General features: G+C 41.0%; 1 pseudogene; it reads right to left on the bottom strand.

Moving 5' to 3' along the window:
* Positions 1–817: 817 nt before the first annotated feature.
* LOC143848450 (purine permease 3-like) lies at positions 818–14998 on the bottom strand (annotated as a pseudogene).
* Between the last annotated feature and the right edge of the window lie 274 nt (positions 14999–15272).

Genomic DNA, 15272 nt, shown 5'->3' with positions numbered 1-15272 from the left:
TATTAATTGTATAAGAACTCACTAACTTTGACCGTTTCAAAAACTGCCTTAACTTTCTACCCTATTGTCCAATTTTCAAGAACAAATACTTGTTGGAAGGATCTCAAAGAGACCTACAACTTTGTAGTCTACCACTTTCCATAATTCTAGCATTTAGAGATCCAAAAAAGAGATTAAAAAACGGGCCAGCAACATTACTGCAGGAGTGCACCTTGGAACTCCACCAAAAACACCTAGGCTTGACATGGCTGCCATGTTGGCACTACATCAGAGAACACGGTAGTCCTCGAACAACCCGTATCTTGTGCTCCTACCATGTCCCCAAGTTTCTTGCAGAAGTGATCATCCTAAGTATCATCTTTTTACACTTTCGTTTGTTGAATGTGAACTATTTTAGCTGAACCATCCATTTGCAGGCCAGTGGTCTAACGGCTATATGTGTTTTGTCTTGTGAGGTTTTTAGTCTACTGTGGCCCTAATGGACTGGTTCCAGCCATCAATACAAGATTTGAGTTGCTAATTTTTAGTTTGCTTGCAGCAACCATTCTCTACCCACTTCTTTTAGGCACGGTGAATGAAAAAAATAGAAAAATTTAGAAAATGCAGTTTGGCCAACTGGATCGACCAGCCTGTTTCCCAAGAAATTCAAAATCACTTGGAAGATTCTCACCCGAATCGACTCGGTTTCACCTTGGTTGAGTTCTTGTTCGAGTTCGAGATTGAGTTTTTTGCCTTACTAAATCAAAACCACATTTAAATCATCAGAGTTAATGAAAAATTGACTCCAATCCAATCCACATTGGGGGTCCACCAGATGAACGTTTGGGACACCAATTCTTCAAGGCAAATCAAGATCATCAATCCATGCTAACGTATATTCATACAATTATCCTTACATAAAGAAATGCTAATTGGGTACTATGAATGAGGTAAGCTCTCTTCAGCTATAAGCTTTTCTTTCTCTCTATCTGCAAGCTTTTCTTTCTTCATTTTCCTCATCTCTCCATACAAGTAGGAGGCAAAACCCCAAAGAGAAAGAGCAAGGGAAACGCCCTTTTCAGCACCGAATTTCTCTTTGAAGATGAAGACGGCTAAGACCTCTATGACAGGGATAAGAGCTGCAATGATAACTCCCGCATGCAGAGATGAAGAAGATGAAATAACACCCACCATTCCTAGGAAGAAGAACTGCCAAACAATTGCACTCGCGGCGAGAAGCACATAATATTTTACCTCGCCAAGTTCAAATTCTCTTGCTTCTCTTGGAATAACCTGTAACATTTATGTCATAAACCCATATGAGAGAGAGAGATGAGTTTCTTTCCTAGGATTAGCTCCACAAGGTTAATGCAAAGATGAAGTAGAAACTGCCTTTGTGCTTTTCACTTCTCTTCATGTTTTGTATGGAAATCTATTAACTACGCCACTTTTTGAGAAGGACATAGTGGAGTCGAAAGAAATCATAGTGATGCAATTTGTCAAATAAGATTAGGAGGAGGCCTAACTGAAATGATGATCAAGTTCATAAATTGGTTGTTCATACTTCATAGTAAGAATCAAAGAATAAGGTTATCTTATAAAAGATCTGGAAATGGTAGTTCGAGATCCATAGTTTGAAAAAAAGGTGTGCATTGCTATCACTACTCGGTTATGGTCAGATCAGGTGGAATTATATTCTGAAACCAGCTGACAACTCAGATAATGGTGCTGACATACGGTGGTGAGATTCAAGGATGAGCATGATGAGATTATTGAAGATGTCCTATTGATCTATCCGGGTAAAATTACTTCTCTAGATGATTTGATCTTACGTATCGGTTACTCTGTTCATGCATGCTCCAAACAAAAATATTTTGATATATATTCAAGAGAGAAGGATATGTGTTATGTTCTTGGGTAACTGATTTACTTTTGACATAAAGGAATTTGGGAATAAATATATGAACCAATATTCAATGAAGGGGTATTCACTTTGAGTTGTGTAATGCATGTCACAGATGTGAAAGAATCTAGCATCTTTTGGCCGATTAGACTCCATCGGTTGTAGGTATTCAGCTGGAAGTATACCCATGAAAATCACGTGTGGATACACAGTAAGGATGAAAGGAAAAACGTGTGATGATTTGTATCATTTGGTGAGAACTACATTCATGAGTGTTGTTCATAATACCTTAATAGATTATTGGAGATAGAGAAACGTGGGCACACTCAAGGTCTCATATGCAAAGACAAGTTTTATAAAAGCAGATTGTGTGAAGTGCATGACGGTTTAGTTTCTAGTAGTAGAGAAGACGAGCCGAAAATCCTCTTCAGAGTTGACTAGTTGAGAGTTACTCCAAACAAGCTACAGATGTACATTGGTCCCGTTGAACGAGTTTGGTGGAATTAAGACCACGAGTTTGGTGGAATTAAGACCAAGATGATTCAATAATAATTTGTATAGCTAGTGATGATAGAAGGTCGATGGATATTTGCAGTGCCGGCCAAAAGGTGAAGACGCCAAAAAAAAAAAAAAAACTATTCAGTGTGGCTAAGAAACAAGCCAAAGATGGAAATTATTGGATTTGGTATCTTGTTTCCTTGCAATCGAGATTCCCCCTAGTATTTTTCTAATGGGATTAAGAAAGAGAATTGCTTTGGATGGTTTCTAAAATCATGGGATTTCTCTATAAGTTTCTTGGTTAGTACAGGAGATAAAGAAATTGAAAGAGTAGAAGAAGAAATGGAGCTTTTAGAGTGGAAAAGAGAAAAGAATTAGGTTTTTCTTGGATGTGAGTGTAGGTCGGGTTTGATCTTTGGGGTATGAGCACTGAGTGTGTAAGGAATATGTTGAGGGATATCTTTCATGCCGGACCATAATTTGCTAATTTTGGCATAGGGAAGTGATATATTCGCCCCCTTCTTTTTTACTCAGAAGGGCCCCCTCTAGTGTATTTATGACTACTCTTTTACACTATAGGAGGCTGTCCCAAGTAAATAAAAGCAGCGGCCAATATATTAATTCCCTTTGACATATTCTGTCCTATATTAGGACTAGGTTTGTGCGGACCAATTCCTAAGGCCCTGTTTGTTTTGGATTATGAGTCCAAAATTGATTATTTGACTCCAAATGAAACAGTATTGGACTCTCAATCATTTCTCAAAATCCAAATCAATCCGGGCCTAATATATGATTTGACATTGAGCAGACCAGGTTACTAAGATTTGGATCATTGGAAGATGGAAAATGATGGGGGAAGAGCACACTAGACATGTGAAGTTCTTTAATGAGCTTTCGGACAAGCTATCACTAATTCACTATGCTAACATTGCTTTAATAAGCTTTTAGACAAGCTATCTCTAGGTTTACTCATTAAAGCAATTGAGACACATGGGCCAAGATTGTATGCTGTCCCAAGGTTGAGTCATGAACTCCTGAACTAATGGTCTTTCCCTGCCCCATGTGTTTCTATGGAAAATATTTGTTTGGCCATCACATGTTTCTTCATAAATCATGTGAAGTTCTTTTAAACATATTGAAATAATAGTGTTGTAAGTGCAGAGATAAAATAATATGTTCGACGAATGAAGACGACTATGACTAAAAGCACACAGGGCATAAGTGCTTGGTAGTTTTGAACCACTGATTTAATTTGTCATCACAGGGTGACCCAGTGGGTCCAAGCTCAATACTGAAGGCATATCTCATTTGCAAGATCGAGGCATGCAAAAAAATTTCTACTTTGGGAATTAACGGTTTATGATAGGGTTCTTATTAAGAGCCCCTTTTAGTGGGTTGTTTCACCAGTAGAAGTTCCTTATCTATGTGGGAAATGTTGTAGTCGTTGTTGAGAGATTTTTTGAAGCAAAAAGAGTCTCCGGTTGGTGAAGAAGCGAAAAACGTAAATAAACATCTTCATAGAGTGTATTAGGATGAATACGGATTAAAGAGATTTTGGATCCCCTGGTGAAGAAGGTTGAAGAATGTGATCGAAGCACGGCCAACTGGGGAGGGATCCTAGACGACATCGGGTTTGTGTAATTTGGTTAACACACAAAATCGTAAAGATGCTTCCATATTTGGACTGTTAACGGGTCACTGCGGAGGGTTGTTTTGAGCCCTAAATTCATAACACTTGAGCCATGTTTGAAAACCATGAATTTTTTTTGGGATAATTACATTTACACCCTCTCTAGTTTCTGACACATCCACTTCCACCCCTATAGTTTAAAAAGTGACAAATACACCCCTGTAGTTTGAATTTGTTTAAGGTTTGCCCCCTCAGCTGAAGGTTCGTCCATAGATTGAAGAGTTAGGATGATCCGATGGAGCTGATTTTTTGGGCACACCCTATCTATGTCAGGACCCATCAAATGAACACTTTGGATCATCCAAATAATGTGGGCCCATACCCGAATCCAAACACTACCAAACGCTTTGGATTCGGATGGAAGTGGATGTGTCAGAAACTAGAGGCGGTGTAAATGTAATTATCCCTTTTTTTTCATGAAAAATTTAGTTTCTCAAGTGGTGAGAGAAGGAGAAGGATGGGGCGGTTTAAAGGAGAGAGAGATCCCCCCCCACCCCCCCCCCCCCCCCCCCCCCCCCCCATGGATATTTTTCCCCATATGGGAAGGGGTGGAGGAGCCACCGTTACCTCCAAAAGGCTTAAAAGTAAACGTCCTCTGTTTCACGGCGCGGGGGGGGGGAGGGTGGTTTGCGGCGGCGGCGGAGGTGATATCCATGTCCATTAGAGGGGCGGGGGGGAGATATCACTGCCCTAAGAAAAACAGTGATAGTTCAATTTTTCTTCTCTATGACTCAAATACCCAAATATTTTAATCGGACAAATCAAAGACATTTTATATGCTGTGTGAGAGTGAGGTCTAGTATTTTTTTTAAAGTACAGTGGGCCCACATCATAGGATGATCCAAACCGTTCATTTGCTGTGTCACAATGTAAATAAGCTGCACCCCTTAAATCATCTTCATACAATGATTATAACCCTCCGATCTCTAAAAGTATCTGTAATATGCAGTCCCTCTCCAGATTGGAGGGTTAGGATAATCCTATGGAGATTATTTACAGGGTACAGCCTATTTATGCTGTAGCCCAACTAATGAACGATTTGGATCATTCGATGAAGTGGAACCCACTGTAGAAATTGAAAAATCACGGCAAATCTCATCAATCAAATACCCCCGCAAAATCTAAGTGATATGGTGCGAGCCCATATAGTCCAATATTTTTCCAAAAGTACCGTATGCCTTACACCATAGGATGATCCAAACCATCAATTTGATGGGCCACAACATATACACCTTGCGTCCCAAAAATCATTTCCATTAGAATGATTCCTATCCCTACAATCTATTGAGGTTTTCATAATATGCAGTTCCTGAATAGATGATTTTTGGGGCACAACTTACGTTGTCGCGCATCAAATGGACGGTTTGGATCATCCTATGGTGTAAGCCTGTATGGTCCAGTATTTTTGAAAAAAAAAAAAATACTGCACGTGCCCAATCTAGCTGTTCTTGTACTTTCTAGAGAGAGAGAGAGAGAGAGAGAGAGAGAGAGAGAGAGAGAGAGAGAGAGATTGATACCTGAAAATCGTTATCTACCAACATCCCCACAGTGCAAAAAGCAGTAGCGAAGAAAGACAACACCAACTGCATCTCCATAACCAAACTATACGTTATTTCCTGCTTTGCTTTAATATAAGTAAGCTCCACCAAAGGCAACACTAGTCCATACAAAGCAGCTGCACCAATAGTCATAAAAAACCCAGACCAATACTGAAAATTCGTTTCATTCTTAGGTCTATCCCCATTCGTATGTAATCCAAGAATAATCGCTCCAACGGTTAATAAAACAACCGAATTTATCGAATAAGGACTGAATTTCTGCTTAACAATAACCAAAGCGAAAACTGCAGTAAAGGCTAATCGACTTGAGATGAGAAGAGCTGATGTAGAAACAGGAAGATAAGAAACACCAAAGGCGTATAAATAATCATCCATACCAGTGAGAATTCCTAACACAAAGCAGGCTATGAAGAGACGAGGTGTTATGAAGAAGACTTTTGCGGTGTTACCGTCTTTTAATCGACGATTGTGATAAGAGATTAAGAGAGGGTGTCACGCCCCGAACCCATAATTCTAGGTAAGGCGCACGTGACAGCCGCCGCACGCCCATAGGGTCGCCCCCACAAGCATGCAAGGCTCCTTTTTCGATCAACTATTCTCAACAATCAGAGTAACTAATAAATGCGGAAATTTTAGTCTCATAATGAAATACAAATATAGATTAGGTCCATAAGTCTAAATCCAACAATAATTATTTCAAGACAATCACCTTAATAAAATATCAAAGGTTTCTAAATTGGAACAATGAAATAAAGAACAAATCTCCTAGGCTCCAATCCAAGTGCCTGATCTCAGCAAATCTACTGCCGCTCCTCTGTATCTGAAATTTGTTAAACCACATAATGAGCTAACAGCCCAGCCGGTTTTCCAAATCCAAGCCAGCTAATAGGAAAACAAAAACAAACTTGTGCGGAAAAGACGTAGCATGCCATAAAATTTAGCCAATGCAGAAATTGATAAGAATTAAAAAGATCATTTCTACATAAGCTATATAAGAAAAATACATGTTTTTACAAAACAGTTCCAACCACTCGGTTATGCAGTTTTTCACTTGGAAATCAATGACAAGAATATATATTTTCAAACACTTGATTTTGCATTTTTCCACTTGGAAATCAAATACTTAACAGTAATATATTTTCAAACATAACAGTCTTCTCTGTGGCCAATTTCCAACCTTATTGGCAAGTAGCGTAACCCAAGGCGAACACTCGTTCGCAGGACTCACAGGTCCAAAAGTGCGCAATGTCACAATATCAATAGCCAGAGGACTCCCTACTGGCCGCCCGAGATCAACCTTACGGGTAGATAAAATTTGACCGGTCTACGTGATCACGTCCAGTGTACTCACCCACTGGTAGGTTGGGCACTAGATCCCCACCAGAGATCAACCTTACTGGCGGAATCCATTCCATACCAAGACTGTATGCAATTATAGAGAGAAGCAATTTTAATGTTTGCAATACCATGCCATAAATTTGTAACGCTTCAAGCCATAGGGAACTTCCCTCATTTCAAATCTACGAAAACATATCGTAAACAAAGTGCTTTTCAAATTGTTGCTTCATGAATTCTAGTTTTCTAAATCATGTTCTTCATAAAGCTTTTTATGTATAGGGATGAAAACATGTCAAGACTAAAGGATACCATGCATAATGATATTCAACTATGTAGAATGACATACTAAAAAAAACGTTCAGTAAAAATCTTCTCCAAAAGAAGTTCCAAGTCAAAGTAGATATGCAAAAATTGAAATAGAAAGCTTTCAACTTAGCTAATGTAATTATTTGATAATACACTGACATAGGGTAGGATCACCTACCTCTTGCACGAATTTCTGACTTTGTTTTGTTTTCTCTAGGACGACGTTGACGTTGACAAAAACTCCTCTTTTTCCCCTTCACATTAGTAAGTAAACCAAGGTCATTTAACTATCCTAATGTGTAACAGTCCCTATTAAATAAGATTTCATATTTGATTGTGCCTCTAAAAAGAAAAGAAATTAGGACGGCTCTAAAAACTCATTTCTAACACATCGCACCTAAACTCCAATCCCATTTGCTCAACCAAATTTATTCGCACCTAAACTCCAATCCCATTTGCTCAACCAAATTTATTTAATTAAGACTACTCTTTTCCTCCTTTTTGTTCTTGTCAAGGAAGGGAATTTGCAAAGCTGAAACTAGAAGGTGACTGAGTAAGAATATGAACTTACAGAATTTTGGCAATTATTCGTGATGAAGATCCACCCAACCGTAGTTGATCTCAAGACATATGTGATGGAATATGAGGTCTTGTAGGCCTTGATTCTTGGACACAAGGTTATGGCAACAAGATGGTGGAAAGTAGTTTATTTACCGGCAGCAATAGCAATTTGCAGAGGTTTCTAGGACTGTTTTGCAATGGCTTCTAGGACTGTTTTGCAATGGCTTCTAGGACTGTTTTGCAATGGTTCTAAAGTGGTGTAGAACTTGGTCTTGTAGGAGAGTTACAAGCATCCCAATGTAGGAGAGTTACAAGCATCTCAATGGCCTCAAACACCACCTATATTCCCTCTTTCTAAAGCCCACAACAACTACATCCAACACCTATATTTCTTCTTTCTAAAGCCCACAACAACTACATCCAACACCTATATTTCTTCTTTCTAAAGCCCACAACAACTAACCTTCATCAACACCACCCCTTTCTAAAGCCCACAACAACTAATCTTCATCAACACCACCCCTTTCTAAAGCCCACAACTACTAACCTTCATCAACACCACCCCTTTCTAAATCCCACAACAACTAACCTTCATCCAATGAGAGAAGAGAGTGGAGAGAAAAAGTTGTAGGCAAGAGAGTGGAGAGAAAAGGTTGTGGTGAGAAAGTTGTAGAGAAGAGAGTGGAGAGAAAAGGTTGTAGAGTGGAGAGAAAAGGTTGTAGCCTCGCAAGGTTCCAAACATCCCACACATTTCTTTCTTTTTCAATATTGAAATGATTGCTACCTTAAGATAAAATATTGAAAATGATTGCATATTTGATTCCTAATTTAACCAACTAACCTTCATCCAATGAGAGGAAGAGAGTGCGGCGGCGGCTGTCACGTGCACCTTACCTAGAATTATGGGTTCGGGGCGTGACAGTAAAGTGGTATCAGAGCAATAGGTTTAAGAACCGGTAGGACCTTAGGCAAAGGCAAATTGTATTTTTACTACAGGACCTTAGGCAAAGGCAAATTGTATTTTTACTACTTAGGTAAAGGCAAATTGTATTTTTACAATTTTTACTACTTACCTTCCGATTAGATGTAGGTATTTTATAATCTAGAGCCTTACTAGTGTTTGCTATTGTTGGGATAGGTATGGCTCGTACCAAGAGAATGACTGACCTTGCTCGTAGCACGACCCGACTTCAGCGAAACCCTATACCGGCTCCAGTGCAGCCAAATCAGGCGCAAGAGGAGGAGCCTCCCACCCCTATCATCCATACTGCAGAGGGAGGGACTCATCAGGAAGAGCAAGGGTTACCCCGATTAGAGCGGATGATGGAGACTTTGGTTGGGGTGGTGACCCAACAGCAGCAGCAGCCTCAGCATCATCCGCCACAGGTCGAGCCTCGTCAGCAGAATAGGATGACCGAGTTTCGGAGGATGGCCAATACATTTGGAGGGACCACTGATCCTCTCGTGGCTGATGAATGGTTGCAAGAGACCGAGAAAATCTTTGAATTTCTGGGGATGGCAGCGCCGGACAAAGTAGTAGCTGCCACGTTCATGCTTAGAGGAAGTGCAGATGCTTGGTGGAAGATGGAGAAGCGTGTCAGGGGGAGCGCTATCATTGCATGGGATGAATTCTCTACAGCTTTCTATGACAAATATTTTCCTGATAGTGTGAGGATTCTTAAGGAAAATGATTTTTTCAATTTAAAGCAAGGGAACAGATCTGTCATAGATTATGAGGCAGAGTTTACGAGATTGGGGATGTTTGCACCCATATCGGTCATGGAGGACGACGGGCTTCTTGCTCGCCGTTTCCAAGACGGACTCAGGGAGCCTATCAGGCATCGAGTAAAAGATTTCCAGCTTAAAACCTATGCAGATGTGTTGAGTAAGGCTTTACAGGTTGAGGAAGGAGTCATCAGGTCCCAACAGCATAGGGACCAGCAGAAGAAGAGATTCAGGGCAGGAGGTCAGCAGGATGGCCAGATTTCAGGAGAGCCATCTAAGAGGCCTAATTCCTACCGCCAGGGAGGTGGATCACAGCAGAGGTCAGGCGACCATCGCCCGCAGCATCAGAGTGCTGGTCAGAGGTCTAGCTTGTGTGCCAAATGCAAGAAACATCATGCAGAAAAGGATTGCCCATGGATCACTGGGGCATGTTTTGAGTGTGGCCAGTTGGGTCACAAGGTAGCAGATTGTCCTCGGAAGAGAAATTTTCAGTTTTCAGGAGCACCCCCAGCAGCGCGAGTTCCGCCCACAGGAGAGAATCGGGCACCTCCAGCGGTGCGAGTCCCGCCCACAGGAGAGAATCAGGCATGGAATAAGAAGCAGAGGATCCCAAGCCGAGTCTATGCACTAACCGAGCAGGACGCTATGGCCTCTAATGCAGTGGTGACAGGTATGTCATTAGTTAGTTGTTGATATTCTTATTCATATAAATGTCTATAAAATTTCAACGTATTGCATTTTGATGTTTGCTTAGTTAATAGTGGGAATAGGTTAACCTATGTTTGCTTAGTTAATAGTGGGAATGGGTTAACCTATGACAGGTACCCTTCCAATAGCTTCGGTCTATGCATGTGTATTATTTGATTCGGGTGCCTCACATTCTTTTATATCATCCCGGTTTGTTGTGAAGCATGGATTAGTTCATGAGCCTTTAGATGTAGAGTTATGTGTAGACACACCTGTAGGAGGTAGCCTGATTACCGACAGGATTTGCAAGTCGTGTGCAGTGAAGATCGGTGACAGGGAGTTACCCGCTGATTTGGTAGTCTTGGAGATGAAGGATTTTGATGTTATTCTTGGGATGGATTGGCTGGCTGCTAATCATGCCAGCCTAGACTGTCACAGTAAGTTAGTGACTTTTCAGATGCCAGGACAGCGAAGGTTCAGTTTTATTGGTAGTCCTGGTGGTGCGCCCACCCAAATCATTTCGGCTTGCAAGGCTAGCAGATTGTTAAGGAAGGGTTGTGAGGGATTTCTTGCCTCTATATCAGAAGTCAGTCAGGAGGCCCTCAGGCTAGAGGACATCACAATTGTACGAGACTTCCCTGATGTATTCCCTGAAGACTTGCCGGGGTTGCCTCCAGATAGAGAGATCGAATTCTCCATTGATCTTGTACCTAGCACGGGTCCCATTTCTAAGGCTCCCTATCGAATGGCTCCAGTAGAGCTTAAGGAGTTGAGTGGGCAGTTGCAAGAACTTCTTGATAAGGGGTTGATCAGACCTAGTGTTTCTCCTTGGGGTGCACCAGTGCTATTTGTGAAGAAGAAAGATGGGAGTATGCGGTTGTGCATCGATTATAGAGAGCTAAACAAGGTAACTGTGAGAAATAAGTATCCATTGCCCAGGATCGAGGATCTATTTGATCAGTTACAGGGGTCTAAAGTATTCTCTAAGATCGATCTTCGCTCGGGTTACCATCAGTTGAAGATCAAGCCAGAAGATGTGCCCAAGTCAGCTTTCAGGACTAGATATGGACACTACGAGTTCTTAGTGTTGCCATTTGGTTTGACTAACGCACCCGCGGCATTTATGGATTTGATGAATAGGGTGTTCAAGCCATTCTTAGACAGATTTGTAGTAGTGTTCATAGATGACATCCTAATCTACTCAAAGAGCCATGAAGAGCATGAAAATCACTTAAAGCAGGTGTTGCAGGTATTGAGAGCAGAGCAGCTATATGCGAAATTCAAGAAGTGTGAGTTTTGGCTTGATAGAGTGGCTTTTCTGGGGCATGTGATTTCTAAGGATGGAGTGTCTGTGGACCCCCAAAAGATTGAGGCCGTAGTGGATTGGAGCAGGCCGTCTAATGTCGCCGAAATTCGCAGTTTCTTAGGTCTGGCGGGATATTACAGGAAATTCGTAGAGGGATTTTCACGGATTGCCGTACCACTGACCCGTCTAACGCATAAGGGAACCAAGTTTGAATGGTCTGATAAGTGCGAGGAGAGCTTCCAAGAGTTGAAACGAAGGTTAGTATCGGCCCCAATCCTCACTATACCATCTGAGAGTGGAGGATTCACCATATATAGTGATGCCTCTAAGAGTGGTTTAGGTTGTGTGTTGATGCAACACGGAAAGGTAGTGGCCTATGCCTCCAGGCAGTTGAAGCCATATGAGCAGAACTATCCGACGCATGATCTAGAGTTAGCAGCAGTAGTGTTTGCATTGAAAATTTGGAGACACTACCTTTATGGGGAGCCATGTGAGGTCTTCACTGACCATAAGAGCCTAAAGTACTTGTTCACGCAAAAGGAGCTAAATATGCGTCAGAGGAGATGGCTTGAATTGCTACAGGACTATGACCTGACCATCAGCTATCATCCAGGGAAGGCTAATGTAGTAGCAGATGCTTTGAGCAGAAAGGCCCAGGGTAAGATGGCATCTTTGATAACTAATCAAAGGCAGATCATTGAGGACTTGAGGAGGTTGAGTATTGAGGTAAGACAGCACGAGCCTGGTCTGCAAATTGCGAACCTGAGAGTTCAGCCCACTTTGTTAGAGAGAATAAAGATTTCTCAGAGTACTGATGAGAGACTCCATAAGATCAGGGCAGAAGTTGAGGCAGGATCCCAATTAGATTTTCGAGTCCATGAGGATGGGTCCTTGAGGTTCGGAACTCGGTTGTGTGTGCCTGCTGATGCGGATCTCAAGAGGGAGATTATGGATGAGGCCCATAGTTCTACTTATTCAGTGCACCCTGGAAGCACCAAAATGTACAGGGACCTCAGAGAAATTTTCTGGTGGAATAACATGAAGCGAGAGATTGCAGAGTTTGTGGCTCGTTGTATAATCTGCCAGCAGGTCAAGATAGAGCATCAGAGACCTGCCGGGAAGTTAGAGCCCCTCCCTATTCCAGAGTGGAAATGGGAGCACATCACTATGGATTTTGTGACCGGTTTGCCAAAGACATTGAAGAAAAATGATGCCATTTGGGTTATAGTCGACAGGTTGACTAAGTCGGCTCACTTCTTGGCTTATAGAGTGGGTTCGACATTGGATCAGATGGCAGAGTGGTACTTGGAGGAGATTGTCAGGCTACATGGAGTGCCAGTGTCGATTGTGTCTGACAGAGACCCAAGGTTCGTGTCTCAGTTCTGGAGGAGTTTCCATAAGGCTTTGGGAACTAGGTTGAACTTCAGTACAGCGTATCATCCACAAACCGATGGCCAGTCAGAACGGACGATCCAGATATTGGAAGACATGCTGAGAGCATGTGCCTTGGATTTTAGAGGTTCTTGGGATCGGCAGTTACCTTTGGTGGAGTTCGCATACAACAATAGCTACCAATCCAGCATTCAGATGGCCCCTTATGAGGCCCTCTATGGTAGAAAGTGCAGGTCTCCCATCCATTGGGATGAGGTTGGTGAGAGGCAGATTTTGGGCCCGGAGCTAGTGCATCAGGCAGAAGAAAAGGTTCAATTGATCAGAGAGCGTCTCCGAGCAGCACAAAGCAGGCAGAAGAGCTACGCTGATGTCAGGAGGCGTGAGCTTGAATTTGAAGTTGGAGATCGTGTTTTCTTGAGGGTGTCTCCCACTAAAGGAGTGGTCAGATTTGGCATTAGAGGAAAGTTGAATCCCAAGTATGTTGGGCCATACGAAATTCTTAAAAGGGTCGGGACAGTTGCCTATCGCCTTGCACTACCACCCAGTTTGGCTGGGGTGCATAATGTCTTCCATGTCTCTATGCTGAGGAAGTATGTTCCGGACCCGGACCGTGTAGTAGAATTGGCCCCTTTGCAACTCAGAGAGGATATGTCATATGAGGAACACCCGGTGCGTATCGTTGATCGAAAGGACCAAGTTCTTAGAAAACGCACCATTCCCTATGTCAAGGTACAGTGGAGAAATCACTCTGAGCGAGAGGCAACTTGGGAGCTTGAGGAGGAGATGCAGGAAAAGTACCCCCAGCTTTTTCAAGCACCAGGTATGTGAAATTCGAGGACGAAATTCTTTTTAGGGGGGTATGATGTAATACCCGGTCCCAAGTATTTGGGTAATTATCCTTATCAAAGTGAACATATGATTTTTTTTTATAATGGGTGTCATTATAAAAAATTAAGCCAAGATTAATTGTTAGAAATGGGTGTTAGTATCAAATAAAAGTTGTGAATTTTCTTTGATATGGGTAATAATATCAAATGGACTAAAGTTAAATTAGGAATCAAATATGCAATCATTTTCAATATTCAATCATAAGGTAACAATCATGTGCTATTATCATCAATGACTAAAGTTAAATTAGGAATCAAATATGCAATCATTTTCAATATTCTATCTTAAGATAGCAATCATTTCAATATTGAAAAAGAAAGAAATGTGTGGGATGTTTGGAACCTTACGAGATATTGAAATGATTGCTACCTTAAGATAAAATATTGAAAATGATTGCATATTTGATTCCTAATTTAACCAACTAACCTTCATCCAATGAGAGGAAGAGAGTGGAGAGAAAAAAAAAGAAGAAGGTTGTAGTCTCGTAAGGTTCCAAACATCCCACACATTTCTTTCTTTTTCAATATTGAAATGATTGCTATCTTAAGATAGAATATTGAAAATGATTGCATATTTGATTCCTAATTTAACTTTAGTCATTGATGATAATAGCACATGATTGTTACCTTATGATTGAATATTGAAAATGATTGCATATTTGATTCCTAATTTAACTTTAGTCCATTTGATATTATTACCCATATCAAAGAAAATTCACAACTTTTATTTGATACTAACACCCATTTCTAACAATTAATCTTGGCTTAATTTTTTATAATGACACCCATTATAAAAAAAAATCATATGTTCACTTTGATAAGGATAATTACCCAAATACTTGGGACCGGGTATTACAGAGGGATTAACATAATTGGCCATCCACCTGTTTCTAGCCAGCTTGATAGCCATTTTCTTTTGCCACCACGTACGAAGTATAGACGAAGAAGTAAGGGGCCACCAATGTTACCTATGGAAAAAATGATAGAATTTATCACTAGAAAGGCTGTTTTTGTGGCTTTGGTGAGGCCCTCTTTGTTGGGTTCTTGGGTTTGGGATGTTTCCATATCTTTCTCTATGTCTAGAGGGATGGGAGGAGGTGAGATTTGGTTGGAGTTAGACATGGAGAGAGGCAAGCAAATTGTAAGATGAAAGGTGGGATTTTAAGTTGTATTTTTTTCGTGTTTCTTTTTATAAACCGGATAATAAATTCGATTTTAATGCCCCACAGCTTCTTTTCCATTGCGTATTTGCGTGGTTTGACAATGGACACGTCACATCGACCGTTAAATTATTGTTCAGCTAGAGTCATGTGGCAAGTAGCAACCAACCACCATTCAGGTGTCAAAAGTCTCAAATGTTATATATATATATATATATATATATATATATGTTACTTAATCGTATTTATTTGATCTTTTAGGCACGGGTCATTAAAAGCTC

The sequence above is a fragment of the Tasmannia lanceolata genome, unplaced genomic scaffold (genome assembly GCF_043159265.1).
Source record: "Tasmannia lanceolata isolate RefF3 unplaced genomic scaffold, GAP_Taslan_0.1 ptg000016l, whole genome shotgun sequence".
In the NCBI taxonomy this organism is placed as follows: domain Eukaryota; kingdom Viridiplantae; phylum Streptophyta; class Magnoliopsida; order Canellales; family Winteraceae; genus Tasmannia; species Tasmannia lanceolata.
This window is presented reverse-complemented; position numbering and strand designations above follow the sequence as displayed.